Source organism: Gallinula chloropus, assembly GCF_964237585.1.
Source record: "Gallinula chloropus genome assembly, chromosome: 7".
Classification (NCBI taxonomy): domain Eukaryota; kingdom Metazoa; phylum Chordata; class Aves; order Gruiformes; family Rallidae; genus Gallinula; species Gallinula chloropus.
This window is the reverse complement of record NC_140092.1, coordinates 31,959,137-31,977,610: the sequence shown is the minus strand read 5'-3', so window position 1 is coordinate 31,977,610 and position 18,474 is coordinate 31,959,137.

The window sequence follows — 18,474 nt, the reverse complement described above, 5'->3', positions numbered from 1 at the left end:
TTTAGCTAAAGCTTTTCCTTCCTATTGGTCTGTTCTATACCTTTTTCTTTTTTACCACTTTGAATATAATTATTTCCTTTTAACTCCATATTTTTTGTTTTCTCTCTGCCTCCTCTCTTTTTCCATTTGCTATTTAAGCTGTCATAAATGTATGCAGAGCATCCATTGAGATCCTAACTATTTGTTGAGATTCCTAGCTTGTTCTTATATTACATCCACTGCATTTCTACTGCATTTTAATCATGTTGAGGAAGATGAGATTTTTCTCTTCAATAGGAAAATTGAAAACAAAAAAGAATGAACTGACCAAAAAAACCCCAACAATACTAATTTTAAGTCTGTCAGATCTGAGCAAATCAACTAGTAGTTCCCCACCAGCACATTTTTCTCTCTCTCCTTTTTTCTCAGTTTAGGTCATTTTTGATTTATCATTTTATTCCAAAATTGGAAGATGACCTTTCCTTTTGAAAGATACTGAAATAAAAGCTGCACACTTTCTGCAAAGAAAATTTTATGGTTAAAATATTTTGACTGTCAAAGTTTCCTTTTGTAATTTGTAATGACACAAACAATACAAATAATTAGTCATTTTTTATGATGCAATTATTTGTAATTTGTAATACCCCTGCTTCCTTTGACGCTTTTACTTTTCTTGTCCTAAAAGTTTAATACTCACAATTGTTCAGAACTTGTGAGGTAATACTAACAATTAAAGAAAATGACATTCTACATATTTTTAAAGGAAGATATAAGTTTCAGCAAACCTACCTCAAGAGAACGTTTTTTTCCAGCTCCAGAGTGGATATTACAGTTTGTATTGTCACACAGAAGAGAATGTGAACACAGCATGACAGCAGAACTTGATGGACTTGAGATTCACCTAAATTGCGCAAGACACAGATTTTAAAGCTACAGCAAGTATTTTAGACAACAGTACTTGATCATGGATTTTCTACATCCTCTGAGCTTAGGCTGGGCTCATGGTTCTTTAATGGATAAACCTTTCTTTGCTGCTGAAAAGAGTCAGAAAATTTAAGAAACAGGAATGACAGAAAGCACTGTGGATTGGGAAAGGGACTTTCTATCAGGTATGATCTCATACCTCTTTGCTCATATAAAATTTATCTTCATGGTACGTGTTTAAGTTGATTATCAACAGCATCCAAAGAAGTGTCGAAAGGGCATGCTATTTCATTTTTATTTAGGAACATTCTATGATTCTATGATTCTATGGTTAAAATTGTGAAGAGGATAGTGCATTACGTACTTCCTTACAGGACAAGCAAACATGTCATTGGGAAAACACTTTCAAAATGTTTTTTAGTCAGAGGTCTTACAAAGTAAGGAAGAAAAAAAAATCATTGCATTTGATGAAATTGAAACATGAATTCTTTTGAGGATGTGGTGTTAAAGGCAGGTGACATGTTAAGGACACGGAGACTAGTCCTGAAGTTTGGTGAGGATTTGGTCATTTGACATTAGTGGCAACAGTTTCAAGGGAGTTTATGGTCGCAAAGTCACACAAAAGAGATTTGTGCAGAAAGATCTTTTCAGTCAGCAGAAAAAATTATGCCTACTGACATAAGCAGTATGCAAATTGTGTTTGCTTTCTTTTTATTTCTTAGAAGAAATAAGGTTGTTTCCTACTAACTTGAATACAGAATATTCTGTGATAACAAGTTACTTCGCGCCTATTTCTTAGGTTTTATTTCATTTCATACTTTTTTCTTTTTCCAAACCCGGAATAAAATAAACTATCTGAAATGTAAGGTTCCAAACAATGGAATTTAAGAATTTAATATTTAAGTCACATTCTAATGGGTTTGAATGTTTCTGTCATGTTCAATATGTCTTGGATCCAGTGACAGAAATGTTCTTCATAATCTCATTTTGTGTTATTGAGATCAAATACTTAAATTTTTATACTAAAACGACAATTGGAGTTAGATGAAATGGCAGAAAGTATAACAAGACTTTGTATTGTGAGGTAAGTGAAATGAATCTATGTATAGCTACACACCTCTACACAGCCATACAGAATCTTTGCAGAAATGTTTTCCTCATTGTGTTTGTAGGATTTTCCCCAAAAAGCAGCATCCACTGGACACATTTTGATTTGGGTTTTTTGGTGAGTAGAGTTCAAGTACTTCTTATATTTATGCAGAATTCGAAAGCAGCCAGGGGACTTTGGGATCCCCTTATTTGCGATACCTTATTCTTGAAAATTAAAAATGGCTGTTTGGCCTAAGGGTTTTGAGAGCTCTTTAAAAAAAAAAAAGGCATAAAAATTAAAGAGAAATTCCTTTCAAAGGAAGACATTCATGCTTAATGCTAAACAGATACTCAACATGCCAGATTTAATGCAAACACTAGCAAGAATGCCAAAATACAGGAGCTGGAGCTGCACAGTATAAATGTCTTTGCACAAAATTATAATAATAATAATAATAATAATAATAATAATAATAATAATAATAATAATAATAATAATCCTTTTAGTCCTTTTGCTGTGTGCAGTTGGGAGAGGAGGAGATGTGAGATCAGCATCCCTGTTCTCAGAGATGCATGTAAGCACTGGATAAGGACCAAAGTAATGTGTTGTTACTGTAGAAGTTGTTCAGAGTTCAGGGCTCATTTCTGGTTAGCACGGGAAAGATCAGGGTGATCAGTGTGCCTGGAAAGAGGTGGACTCAAGTGTCATCCTGAACTGTCAGCAATGACTAAAGTCTGCTCTTTCATCTTTAGCCTTAACATCTGTCACTAGCTGACATTTATGTAGCGGCGCTTTCCCACTAATGCAGCCACAAGCTTTGCTCTGCTCCCTTTGCAGCTCATCTTCTTTTATCTTGTGCTTATACAAGCAACGCTCAGCACCTCTGATGTGTGGGATTAAGCTCTTAAAGCTGGCAGATGATGTTTGTAAAATAAAACTTCCGCAAAACAGGATATTTGGTTTGTTGCAAGCTTATCCCACCATCTTTACTTAATTCATGTATATCCTCATAGGAACTCTCAGATGACTATGTCTGTAGGGGTTATTTGCAAGAGTAAGAGCAACTAACACAACATCACATGTTCTCTATTTCACAATGAACATGGAAAAGATTCAGTGAGTTAGTTGTGAGTGGTGGTAGGACTAAGAATTACACTGTCCGTGTTCTGAATTTCATCCATTGCAGAAGAAATCAAGAAATAGTAATTGACACAGGAGAACCTCCCTGCATAATCAATATGCAATATTGTCACGGGTGGAATACCACTTTTGATGTCTTTCCATTACTCTTCATTTTATTAATTAAGTGACTGACATGCTAAATCTCCTGAAAGCCCCATGAATACCTTTGTTTTAATAACTGTATCCTTAGGTTTTATTTAGAAAGTGCAATGTGATTTTTTTGGAGAGGTGGGGCCCTGAGCAGGTGGATAGTGTAGGCTGTGTTTTATCCTTTGCGATCATTTCTAACTAATAGGTTAACTTGAGGGAAAAAATTAAATAGAGAAAAAAATTGTAAAGCCTTAAGATTTTAAATCTTTGCTAACAATGTTAATAAAACTGGTCTTGGGCTCTCTTTAGACCACTCTCGCAGAATCAGGTCAGAGCATACAGAGTGTTTATTACCTAACATTTTACCTGTGAATTAATTTAAGACGTAGTGGCAGGATTTTTTTAACAGAAAATTAAAAAAGGGGAAGATTCTAATTAACTACAATTGAATTTTGAAAAGTCTATGCCTGACAGGGTCCCACATATCTTTCAATACCGGAGTTAAGTAGATTTTAAAGACATGACAGTTCACATTAAAGAGGTGCCATATGTGGTCACACATCTGCTGGTGAGGAAATAATTTACCACTGATAGGATAACGGATGGTCACCACAGTAACTTTATCACTGAATGTTCTTAAAGTTAATTCACAAACAAAGTTAGGGGGAGGAGGAAAAGAGTATTAGATGCAAAGAACAATGAATACCTGCAAGGAACAGAGAATTAGATTTACTTTTTTTTAACTGATGACATTATGTCTCTGAGGAATCGTTTAAAGGAAGACGTGATGGAATTCAAATTATCCCAGACTTACTGCAATTTCAGCTCGTATCTCAGAAAGATTGATTTGAGCATTGCAATGTGTTCTTCGATTTCGTATCCAAATAAAATATTCCACAAATGGAATTACTGATGTTGGTACAATATTACCAGTGTAACTCCTGACAAACTGTTCCTGAAAAATAGCATCTGGAGCAAGTTTGGTGCATAGACCCCTGTACACTCTGTTTGAAAAGAAATTGGCCTTTTCCTCCTTCAAATAACGAACACAACGTAGCTTTTCTTTTTTGCAGTTGACAAGACTGATCAGACAGCAATTCTTTTCCTAACTTCAGATTGTGTTAAGTTCAAATCTGATATTAGCAGCATTTCATTAAAGGGAGTTTTAAATTTAGCACAACATGTAATTATGCCAGTAGTAAGACAATTGTCTCTACCTTAACTGTGCTTGCCTCACCGCAGGGTCTGTGTGCAGGAACATGACATTATGTCCTGTTAGCCTCAAGAATTGCCACCTTTATCCAAAACACTGCTGTTAGTAAGCTAATAACCTTGAAGATCTGCAGATGACTGATATAGTTATCCAGCTCCAGGGTCAAGACTAGCATGTGTGAAAGCAACTTCACTATCTCTCCTGTTCCTTAGTCCCTGCATTTCTAGTGATAGACTAAGCAAACTGGGTGGGATTATAAAACCCTGATTTTTAGCTGAAAATCCTGCCCAGTAAATTCTCTGGAAATTCTAATACCTATGAATAAGCCGGTGCCTCTATAACTGTGCAGTAGGAGCTGGGTGTGGATGCTGCTGGGTGATGATTGTCCTGTGTTTTTCACAGAATTTCCAAGTGGCTGGAGATTTCAGAGAGAAAATCGTCTTGGAGGGTTTCAATTTTGCAGCCTCGTTTCCACCCTGTTGGCAAGACTGAGTAAGAGCAGAGTACTGACAGGTCCATGTCTTGTAAAAGTACTAGGAGCATGTTTAATTTTACACAGGGTTCGAATCCTGAAGTTTTCAGTTCTTTTATATATACTTCTCATATTTGCTGTATGCAAAACTCAGTTTGCAACAAATATTTACTCTTTTTTCTTGGACAACTTGTTTTTCCCATCTTACTCCTACAAATTTGTCCATGCTGCCTCTGTCTCTCCAAATACCCATCACCGCGTCTGTCCTTATTTTACTTTGAATAATCCCCTGGAATGTGACAGGGTTAAATTCAATGTCTGAAAAGGAAAAAAATTAACCCCATGCAATAATATTAGCAATCACAGGAGCTTGGTTATCACATAATCTGTACCTCTACACAAATTGTAAACCCTCTAAAGGTGCATGGGTAAGCTTGTGCAATGAAAACAATTTCAGAAAAAAAAAATAATACCAACAAGTGTCATTATGATATCGAAATTACCTATGTTTCCTGAAAGGTAATTCTTTCTTTTGTATGTATAACATGAATATCTTGTCTTTATTCTCTCCCTTATGTATAAAAATGCCTAGAAATACTGTTTTAGAGATGACTTAAGTTCCACATGCATGGGAAGGATAATTACTTGCTGATTTATATTTGACATGCATTCTGAAGTTAATACTCAGCAGGTGTCTTGTTTGCATTTGAGAAAATGACACAGTGTAAGGACATGTGTAAATCCTGTGTCAACAGCAATTATTCATAACTAGGTCAGGCTTTTAAAGATGTCTAAGGAGACTTTCTTGTACCTTTTAATTTTAAATTAAGTTATCTTAAAAATCCTAATTGCCCCATTTGCCCCTGTGAAAATTCACAAATTATTTATGAAAACATCTAATTTCCCTATTTAAAAAATTGACATTTAGCCTATGTAATTAATATTTTGTGAACTATTCTGATTAATTCATTAGCATATGCATTAGAAGAGAGTTGCAAACACTTCTCATTAGTTTGTGTATCAAATACAGTAGAAATCACTAAGTTTTGCAGCATGTCTACTTTATTGAGTATGGACAACAATTTCTGCTCTTCTTTAGAATGAGTACTTTTCCCATGCCATTTTTTTTACTAAGCAGAAGTACAGGTAGCAACTGAAAGTTGTTTTATAGATGATCACCAGTTCTCCTGGTGAATTTCAGATAAGACTCCTGCTCTATTTTGAGCTCTGCTAGACATGAAGAGAAGTATAAAAGTCTATTTTTAAATTTTAATTTATCTTTACAGATAGTTTTTTTATCTGATTGGGATTTTTCACAGCAGCGACATGCTACCCATCGTTTCTTGGTGTCTTTTAAGCTCTTATGACTCTGCACAGGTAAAGCCACTATTTTAAGATTTATTTACTAACTGCCTAATTCCCTCCATATCATCAGACATTTACTTACACATCAGGATATTCAGTGTGCATGTGAAAGAGGCTTCTCATCACAGCGTCAGGACTGCTGTGTACATGGGAAAAAAAGCAAAGCAACTCTATAGGCTTGGCTTTCAATAATGTCCCAAATTTACTGGCTCCTGTTTAACATCTTTCACTGACACTTTTTCCCTCCTGCCCTTTCACTGTCTATGTGGCAGAGCTGAGCTCTCCTCAATCTTCCCTCCCAGCTCACTCCGGCTCAGAACTGCTTTTTCATCTGTATTTCCACTCTGCTAGACTGCTGTCTTTTCACCTCTCTGAGAAATATTTGTGCTCTCAAAGCCTTTGTTTACAAGTTTCCTTATCTAGCTTGTAACTCCCTTTCTCTGCAAAATATTTGGCGTCCAGTGTGGTGCTGTAAGAACCTAATATGCCGCTCTGTAAGTGCTTGTGCTGTATTAATAAACATGTCATCATGAATAGTGTTCAGTGTCATCTCTTTTTGATTTGTATATCGCTCCTAATGTTTTGGTTTTCTATTAACTAATTTAATTGTATTTTCACTTCCTTCTTCAATTATACTTACAAGACAAAAAGCAGAGTAAAATAATATATACTATATGATGAGAAGAAAGCAGAAATAAAAGATACATAAAAATATCATCAGAAGATTAACTTTGCAGTAATAATTTCCTTGCACTATTTCACTGAGAGATGCAACAAAAACTGTCTACAAAGGAAAATAACATGATTAAGGAAACTCAAATGTTATGTCACATTCATATACTGTGTTACTCAATTCCAGAGACGGGAGGACACAGGTGTCTCAGTCAGTTATATTTGCATTTATTTAAATAAAACTGCTAAACAGCAGGTGGGTGAGACCCACAGTTCTTTAAATATAGTGAACAAGAAATGATGTGCTGAAAGTGTTTCTGGCTTAGTCTGACAGCTGCACTGTGATTTAAAGTCTGATCTTGCATTATGACCTCAAGCAAAACGCTATGGATGTCAATGGGAGTCTTATTTCTCTAAGAACTGCAATATCTGACTTTTAGCTATATGGCAAAATTATATGGCATTCTAGGTCCATCAATACTAATACTTAAGATTTGTACATTTCAGAGCAACTCTGTGCCTATATTTGGTAGAAAAAGCATTTCAGAAAATAAGTCTTTTTGCTCTTGCAGTTGTAAGAAAACAGCAGGTTTTTGGTCTTCAGCTAAACAAAGTCTGGAACAGGAAACGGAAGGGGAAAATACATAAATAAGTGAAATAAACAGTCATCTTCTTTATGCAATACTTGAGGCATTGCTGCCTCCATCTTTGTTGTCTGAGACATGGCAAGTTCAGATGACAATGGGGGATGTCTGCACTGACATTCTCCACCTTTCTGCATTTTTCTCTTCATTATTCATTTTAGCAGCGTTGAACAAAACTTAGGATTCTTGCCTCCCATCCTTATGTCACTGTGGCCTAGCTCTCTCACATATACTATAGTTGCCATAGTTCAAATTTATTATGATAGAAGTGTTGGGGTATTCAGTGTTCAGTTTGGGAAAAACTCTCACTAGGAGAGCAAAACAAATGAATGCAATGACAAACGAAACCTTACCATCTGGTTCTGCTTATGTTGACTTTTTTTTGTCCAATTTTCCTTATTTACTGTACTGTACATAAAATAGTTGTAACATGATCTCTGTCTACAATCATTGCATAGTTCGAGGAAAAAGAACAGCACCCTCCCTGTTATCTATATTTCTCTCTGTGCATGGCTAGGTCATGAAAGCATGCCTGATATCCACAGTGATCATCTCAAGGATGAATTTGGATTCCATTTTAAAAAGAAAAAATTAAGTCAATGGGATTTTATTCCTTGGATAAGGATCCCTATTCTTCTTAAATTCCTTGATTTAATTTTTTGTCTCAAGACCTTCTGGGTAAATATGGTGACTTTGGGCTTGTTTGTTTGTATTCTTTACTCAGGTAATTTACCTGTATATGTCTGAGTTCTTGATTGGACAAGATTATATTTTTTTCAACCAATTTCAAAAACAAGAAGGTAAATGGATGTTTAGATGTTTGAGTGAACTGTTTGGTTTGTCTCTCTTCTATGACGATGACTTAGGGAAGGAAATCTTGAGACATCCAGGGTAAATTGTTGAGTAAACTAAAGGCAGCCAAGGAGGGAGTGACTTCATGTACTGGGACAGTTAGAGACACAAACATCATCTGTAGATTTTGTTGCTATTATTGAATGCTCCATCTTAAAGAAACAGTAAAACCCCCTTAAAGTACACCAAAGGTAAAGGAAAACATATTTGACATTGATTTCTTTCTTCAGACAAGCATTTCTCAAGATTCTTTTTCCTGTCACAAATAAGAAGGAAGGAAAATGATAAGGTAGAAAAGGGAGATAAATGGACTACGAAAGAAGAAAGAATTTTACATTAAAACAATGGACATCAGGGATAGAAAACAGTCAGAAAATGATGCATTGTAGTAAGAAACCTGTGGTGGATTGAGTCCTCAGCCAGCAGTCTGGTCAAAGAAACACAATTTCAAGAACAAGGAATTTGAAATATAAACTTATTCATACATGAAGGTAGGGTGTTTCTTGGTTAACTCTACTTAGTTTATTAGCATATGTCACTACCAAATGGACAAAAGCACCAAAACACACTGAAGTTCATAAGATCTACTGTAATGACAGCATGATTTTCAGTAATTATTGGAAATGGAAGTACATACAAAGATCTATGGGAGAGGCAAACTGAAGGACGCTCGAAAGGGCACATCTTCAGTTCTTTACTCCTACTGTCAGTATACTCACACACAGAGAGGCACACACAGAAACACAGAAAAATCAACTTATACTTTGTTCTTATATTGAAGACAAAATGGATTAAAAAACCTAGTAGCTAAGGCGCTTATTCAGCTACTTTAGAACAGCCAGAGGCCCTGCCAACATGTAGTTTTGACATGGATACTAATTTACCTTCCAGCCATTTTCCATAAAGAGATTTACTGTGATTTGCAAATAACAAGGCTTCTGTCTTCAGAGTGTGAGGTCTGAAACAGCATATGTATGTATCTATGATTAAAATTCTATTTGGTTTTAATTCTTATATTTCTCAATTACTTTTTCGAAGCCACAATTTAAAAGCATGTGATACTGAACAAAAGTTTTGCAAAGTTTTTTGATTCTTTTTGGACTTGTCCAATACTATGTCTTTAAATTCATTTCTTTTGAATAATAAGCTGTATGGTCCACTGAAAGAGAAACGCATTGAGAAACAAAAACGTACAATACACTGTAAGGCTACTACAGAAGATCATTATATAAGGGCAATGTATTTTCTCATGGATCCTAACTCACAAGAAAATTAATTAAATAGATCAGTTCTGGAATTTGCACAGATCTTACATCTTTTTTATCTTAAATCACAAATATAAAGCATTCTAGAACTTTACTGTTGTATCACACAACAGTATATAATGCAGGAGTATAACATTCATCCACATGGATACTGGTGGAGCAGAGCAAGCTGTTTTAGAGCCTATACTTTGCCACTTTCAGTGACTTACAGTGACTAAGTTTTTTTATGGCCACAGAGGATGAAAAATATGTGAATACACTTAAAATATGATAGAACACATATAACTGAATATTGTGACATGTATGCAGATAAACAACACGTACAACACTCTTATGGGGAAGTGTAAGGAACAAATAATATTATGTGACAAAAAAACCCCATATAGTTTACTCAAAGACACATGGGAGAAGTTACATACTGCTTTAATGACCAACATGAGGCTGATTATGTGTTTTCCTGGGAAAATGTCTCATCAGTGTTGGATTCTAGGATACTGATGCAGAATTTAACATGAAAATGCTTCTCTCTGTGTCTGCAAGGTATTTATTACCCTAGTTCTCCTACTTTTGTTGCTATTGTGAATCATGTATCTCTCTTAAATTGTGTATTTGTTGGGCATACTCTTGGCTTTGCTCTGGGGGCACTAGACATGGAATGGATTTAAAGTAGTGGGCCATAACATTGATTAATAGCAGTATACATCCTCTGATCTCATGTAAGTGACAGTTAGCTGGGTCTATTGTAGTGATTCATGTTCCCTAAAGAAAAGCAGGGTTCTTTCTGTGTTGATTAATAATGTGCATCAACTGTTAAAACAAAACTGGTCAGAAATAATTAATGGTAATAAAAAATTGTTTTGACACAAAAAATAAAACTCAAGACAGAATAACATACTTTTGCACACCTATTAGGCACAGTGATAAGAGGAGTTGAAACAAAAGCCTATGAATGGCCTGCTATTCATAGAATCTCAACATATTTCTGGGCTGAAAAATAAAAAAGCTGCAATAATGCTTGCAAAAGTTTACCTTTCTTCTACACATAGCTATTTAATAACTGAGTTCTGAGAGGGACTATGGACTCCCTCTATCTTCCCATCCTATTTTGTGACCCAAAGCTTTCTTTCATCAGCAAGTAGCTGAGACTGTTTAGAGATGTTTTTCACTTTATGTTCCAGTGGGTTTCACGAAAAGAAGGAAAAAGGAAGTGTATGTGTGCGCACAGATACGCGCGCACACATACACACACATATATATACACACCTTGAGCTCAGTTCATTTTAAGTGTACTTGGAACCATGATGATTTTAAATGACTATTTTTGCACTAGAATTGTTCTTAATTTCCATTGGTGAAAGATGCTATATCAACAGGACTTTTCTCTACAGATTTAAATAGCTGGAGACTCCCTTTCAGTCATTTGATTTTACCTACTGGTCCCCATGTTGTCATCTTTCCTCCCCAGTTTTCATTATTTCCACTCTTCCTTCTTCTTTCTCCTTAAGGAAATCACATTTGGAATAGTTAAACTAGAATAGTTATAATAGAAACTGTAATGCTTCAAATATTATTTCTATGCTATTTCACTAGATTTTTATCCTGAATATGTTTGCCGATACATTCTTATGATTGCCTGACAGTATGATTATTGCCTTATGATTCTTAAGTTTGCCTGACAGTGTGTATAATCTTACACATAAATTAGTATTTTAGAATCACTGAAGTTCATTGTAACTTATACCATAACTCAGTGTGAACGACTAAATGAAGTACATAGCTAACTGCAGTTTTGATCTTTGCCTGTCCTGACTTGACATCCTGCAGATGTGAGGCAGCATATATATATTTTTCCTGGAGTAGAGTATCATTTTCTTATCATCGTTCTCCTATTCTTAGACTGGGTCTTCCCAAGAGTACAGATCCAGCAGGGCTTAGCATCTGAGAGTCTGCATTTTGGAAATCTTTAGCCACGATTGTATTCTTGAAATGAAAGTATTGTTTGTTAACTACGAGAAAACAATGTTTGATAAACGTCACTCTATGAGCTGTATAATCGAATATTCTTTTGAATGAAATGAGTAATCTTCAGATAGTAGCCTAACCTTCGTTTAAGGGTTCAAAAATCTTGTGTCTGTGTGTGTATGTGTGTGTTTGCACATGAGAGAGAAGAGAGGTAGAGGGAAGCATAAATCAATCACCCACGGTCCAGTTTGTCCTAGTGTTTGTGAGTGGATACTGGAGAACACATGACAATACAGAAACTTGGTAAAACTTCCCCCCAAATACTGCAGTAGTTCCTTTGAATATGGATTCTAGAGTTGTAATTTGTATTGTTATATTTAACTGGCCTTCAAAGACCTTTCTTCTGTGAGTGTTTTCTGAACCTACTAATGTTTCAGACCTCCATAATTTCCTGGGGAGACCAGAAAGTTTACTAATACATTACTTCCTACATGAAAAGCACCTCTTGTTTGATTGAAAACCAGTGCCTAATAATTTCTTTGTTACATTTTGCTTCCTGTGGTATGAATAATTAATATTCCTCTTAAGCTCTTCATGTGGTTCTTGATTTTATTGATTTCTGTCCATTCTTACTGAAGATTAAAAAATACAGTAGATTTAGAAGAGTGCCAGTGCTTTTTTGCTCAATTTCCTTCTTTATTGGCATCCATTTCTTCTTCACCATCATAACACAATGTACTGGGCAGACACTTTCAAGGAACCATTCAAGATTTCTGTCTTGCATCCAGCATCCTCCCTTTTTTCTATCCTCAATGATGACCTTTTTGAATGTAATCGATTCTGTAGCCTTAGCTGATTCACCACTAATTCCCCTTCAGCCTCTTTGGGCTGGCTTCCTGCAGTACCTATAAATACTCTTACTGGCCTTAACAGTCTCAGTTTCCCCAGAGCTCTGTAGCTTCTTCTACATTCTCATCCTTTGCAATCTGCTGCCCTTAGTTGATCATTGACTCCTACTGCCAATGTGTTTTCGTGAATTAATGCTGTTCTACTTCTTCAGTCTGTGCTGCATTATTGTCCTACTCAGTTACTGTGTCAGCATCCTGTGAATTTCTCCCTCAGCCTTCAAACATATTCTAATCCTGTCAACGGGCACTGCTAAATCCCGAGTCTTCCTTAGGAAGGGTCTTTCTTAATGAGTCTTGTAGAAAAAAGGCTCCTGCATAAAGAATCTTATCTCCGTTGATTCTATCCATTCATCTGCTACATTTGGCCTTGTACATTTTCACATCAGAACCCTTCATAGACCCGTGCTCAGCCTACATCGCAGTCTCACTGCAAACTGTTTAGAATGTGACCCCTGCACATTTCTCTGAAACTATGTGATAAAACCCAGGGCTATGCTACATGCACAGTACTATTAAAGATGTTTAATGCATGACTTGTCGCCATGATTTATCTTAAGTACTGGTTCCTTATTTGCAAAAGCGCACATTTTCCTTAGGTTAATAGCTTGGATGTTAATATATACTTCTAGATCGCTTTTGTGGTGAGTATAACAGTTACTTATGGATAGTCATGTAGAACAAATATCACAGTAAAGCAGCACAATATTCATATGTGTTGGGCGAAGGCATGTTTGTCAGCGTGCTGATGGGTAAGATGTTTTCTCAGGAGAACTTCAGATACACAGAGAAATGTATGCATGAGGTCCCTTAGTCATAAAAATATCATCCTGCTGTGCTGAATTTAGTATGTATTTCATAAGCAAACACAAACTAATTTTTCCCCTTGAAATACAAAATAATATTCAAAACCTAAACAGCTTCCTTGGGTAACTTGGAATTTAAATGGAAGCTTTATCAAAAGGTTGGCAGAATATATTTTAAAAAATCTGCTCAGAGACCTCAGGAAATTACTTTTTCCTATGGCTCTGATTAAATATTTCATGGCAGCACATGCTTTCTTATTTGTACTTGCTATGTCAAGATAAAAAACTCAAACAAACCAAACCCTCTTTTTGTAGTAAATACACTTATTTTGGATATGATACCCATCAACACCAGAAGGCATGACCTAGGCAGACTGCTGAGTCTGCAGGGTGAATGTTGTCCCACGCTGAAAAAGAACATGCAGGAGCATTCCTTATTGACAGCTTCTGGAGCTGGTTTCTTAATTTAACACTTGAAGAAATACATTGAAGACCACAGGCAATTTGTCGTGCTGAAAGAGCAGGGAAGCACGTTGAACTTTAGAGCTTTGGATCAGTAGAGAATCACTGCTAGATAACACAAGCTGCTGTTTTTTCTGTTTTTAAAAGTAATAACATTTTCATAAGATTAAAACATTTCCTTTTTCTGGAATAGATGTTGTTGTGCTTCTCTCCCTCACCAGCATTTTATATTACTAGATTTCCTGTAATTAAACGTTGACAAACAAAACTGTCCACAGTCTATTCTAGCAGTCACTGTGTGACCTATCATGGGCAGCATCCCTTTTTTCCACATTTTTTTCTAACCCTGCTTTACAAGCTTATGTTTTTTTCTTCCTTTTCACCCATCACAGCACTCCCACAATCTAGAGTAAAATAAAAATTAATAATACAGTACTTTGTTTTGTTTCTCTGACCAAAGTTTTTTACTTGGTTCATGAATCATTTTATTTGTCTGGATTGAGAGCTATACCTCCCTCAGATGTAATGTGAAAGGGTACACATCTCCAACCTTTGCTTCTAGGATGTCCTTTCTGATTCAGTCTTAATTCTTTTTGAGTATTTCAGAGAATTTATCTCCTAGCTTTGTGTTCAAGTAGCAAACTGTGGAGCTTTTTCTTCCGTTCCAAGCAGCTAATTTTGTATAAGATGTACCAGAATCTCCTGGCAAAGGATCTCTTGATACTTGAAGAAATATTCCAAGAAATAGATAATGAATCTTTGCACATTTTCTTTGACATCAGAAAATGTTAGCAAGTGTTATAATTATTTGATTAAAATATCTGCTCCTTAACACTCTTTACTATAGAGAATTTTTTTTTGCGTATGCCTGAGGCATAACATAGCAAAAATATTTTCATCTCGAAGAAAAGCAGAAATCAGTCACCTGGTGGGTAAAGGCTTTGTAGAATGTCTGCAAAGAGACTGTGAATTCTGTGAAAAATTAGTTCAAAATATCAAGTTTTCTTTAATTTTCTAGAAGACACAAATCTCGTTTCTTATTTTCTTGCTGGTTGTTGTGATTTTTGTTACGGATGCGATCCTAACATACATTGGCCTCTATGTTGTACAGCCATATGCTGGAAGACAAACTGTCTCAAAACCTTTAAAAACATTGCCTGGTGCTATTGACGTGCAAATAAAGTTATGCCTTTTTATGGAGCTACATGAAATCACTTCTTTTCATAACTCTGCTTGTGTAGGGTTAGCTCTAGCTATTTGTTAGGGTAGGTGGGATTACCAATTACAGCTTCCTTCTGTTAACTTCCTAAATCCTCCATAAAATAGTAAGAGAAAGCAGTTAATCACCCCTGCCAATTTTAACAGGAAACAATTATTGCTGGTGAATAATAAATGTTTCGCATTTACAAATTTACAGTTTTTTGGCACGTGCAGCTTCCTGGAAGTTTAAAGGCACTCTCTGCCTGTCTTTAAGTAAGTATACAAGCAAAGGGTTTCTCTAAGTGTTTGAGATTTGGAAAAATGAAGAAGTTAAGTCTGAGTTCTGTTCTTGTACAGTTCACTGTGGACTTAAATAGAGCTCTGCATGTGCACCAGGATTGACCCGTGTGAAGTCATGACTGACTCAGCCATAGGTTATAGAAACAGTATAGCATTTTGTGGAAGAAAGAGAAATTTTGCCTTTGAAATTTAAGTAAATATTATTAATTTTCAGAAAATGTTTCCTTTTTTTATTTTTTTCCCAGATAGCAGTTAAATGTTTTCTAAATCTTTGCAGCTGATAAAGAAAACAAATGTCATAGAATATTAAACCTCAAAATAATAATAAACAATAAAACTGCACAGTGCTATTAAACTACAAAAATTTAAACCTTTTTTTTTTTCTTGTGCTTCCTTCCTGCTTATGTTCATGGAAGCAAAGTAATGGATTAGTGGACATAAAAAGGTGAACAAGCTTTTAAAACTCAAAGCTAAGAAGAAAAAAAAGATAAAATAAAGTTGTTTTACTGAAGTTAATAAACTCCACATTCTGAGACAAATATCCTCAAGCCATTTGTTTAAACAAGCATTAAGTTTAGCAGCACTACACCATAACATGATACTCCAAATTAAACTTTTGCATCTCAAGTGACCTTTATAGCAGTTTTACAGTTCATAAATTCTTTACAATAGTGCTATGTGGAGTAGTTTTAATAAATCTTAGTTGTGCTGTAAATGTTATAGCACATACTTGAAATGGCATTTCCAGTCCTAACAAACACAAGTGTGGAATGATTCCCCTATTCCATATGGAGGATTTTGCTTCAGTATTCATGAAATACCAGAGAATATTCCATTAATAAGGGGGAAAATGTCTCAAGTAACCCAGTCATATTGGAAAAGAAAAATATGACTGATAAACTTATTTATCAAAGTGGATGGAAAGCATAACAACTCTTCCCATACCAATAGGAAAATCTTCTTCAGGGTGCCGAGCTTGTAAAGTACTCCAGGATAGCTGCGTGGAGAAAGGATTATGTTTTCCATTTTCTGTTTTCTTTTAAGACTTGATTCCTTGGCAAAGTGTCAGATCTGTAGAACTGTAAGCTGTGTGGTCTGTTTCATTCTCTCCATTACACTGGGATAAATCTGCCTAGCTAAAGTATGTCTGCTTAATCTCATTTATCTGACTTTTTTGTGAAAAAATAAAATGCGGTTAAGTATTGTACTGAAAGTACACTGATAATGTATTAAATCACCTGGTTTTATATTATATTTTCCAGCTGTATTTTCTCCATCTTTTAGTCCAGCTACTTATTTACTTATTGACTCCTTGACATCTTTTGACATAGTATTAGTACACTTGTTGAAAAATATCACCACCACTGAGTTATCATTCTGAGGAAAACATGACATCCTCTGTCTTAACTTCCTTCTCTTTAAGAGTTCAGTTTTGAAAACGTTTTCTCATTCATGTATATCTAACTTAGATTGTTGTTTGTGCCTCTGAGAGCATTTTCCAGTGCTTATAATTTTTGACAATTTTCTTTTTTTCTTGATCTCAACCCAACTTTTTATCCCCACTGTATTTTTATCTTTTTTCATTTTTTCCTTTTTTTATATGAATAAACTTTTCTTTCTCGCTCTTACAGTCTGTAAATGTGATTTTATTCAGATAAATTTAAGCATCTGAAACTGAAAGTTTTCAAACTTTAGGTTCTCTGTAGATGTTGCTATTGAAAATAAGCCAAGCTTTAAAAAAAAATCCTCACATTTCCATGAATGTTAAATTATGGATTCTGAAGTCAGAACTCAAATCTTAACTCATTTTAAGGTTCTTATTCATAAAAAATGCACGAGTTAATGATGAATTAGTTAGAAGATAACTACTGCCATGTATGTTCTGTTCTTTCCCTAAAATAAGCAAAACCTACAGGGTCTGCAAAGCTGTCACTGCTACTTGAGGGATGCATAATTTTCTTATGAGGAAATGTAATTACTGATCTATTCATTTGCTCGTAAACAATGAACAATAAAAATGGAGGCTTATGGTGAAATAAAGATCATATATTGGATAGACAGAATCATACTGAGATCATAAATGTTAAGGTCTGGCATAAATTATTAATACAGAAAATCCATAAGAGAAAAATTATTATAAGTAGTCCTGTAAGAAAATGTATAATGTAGTATTAATGAATCTCAGTTATAGACCAATTATTAGTATTTGAGACATTGGCTTTTAGCAGCAGTTAACTGTTGATCTGCAAAGACAGTTTAATAATGAATGACAGATTCCAAAAATGGTCTATTACTCCTGAGGATGGAAATATGCAGATCAAGGTATCTGTTTGAGCAATTTAAAGAATACAGAGGTTAATAGTCTCTATAATTGCCAGAACCTGTGATGAGTACTTAAAGCAAACAGTCAACTCTTGCAACATATGGTATCTATAAATTACACCATGATATGAGGAGTGGGAGTTGATTTAGTATATTGTTTTGATGATTTTGCATATAATTATAGGATGTGAATTTTTTCCATCTGCTTTAACACTTTACAGTTATTCCTAAACACATTGGAAAAGATTTTTAAGTGTATCATCCTTAGAATTAACTATCACAGAATCACAGAATCTTAGGGGTTGGAAGGGACCTCAAGAGAACATCGGGTCCAACCCCCCTGCCAAAGCAGGCTCCCTATCTCATATCACTCAGATAGGCATCCAGACGAGACTTGAATATCTCCAGAGAAGGAGACTCAACCACCTCCCTGGGCAGCCTATTCCACTGCTCCGTCACCCTCACTGTGAAAAAGTTCTTCCGCATGTTGGTGCGGAACTTCCTATGCTCCAGCTTACAGCCATTGCCCCTAGTCCTGTCCCCACAGACCACTGAAAAGGGGCTGGCCAAATCCCCCTGCGTCCCAAGTCTAAGATATTTATAAACACTAATTAGGTCTCCCCTAAGCCTTCTTTTCTCCAGGCTGAACAGACCCAGCTTACTCAGCCTTTCCTCATATGGGAGATGTTCCAGGCCCCTAATCATCTTCGTGGCCCTTCTCTGGACTCTCTCCAGGAGATCCCTGTCTTTTTTATACCATGGAGCCCAG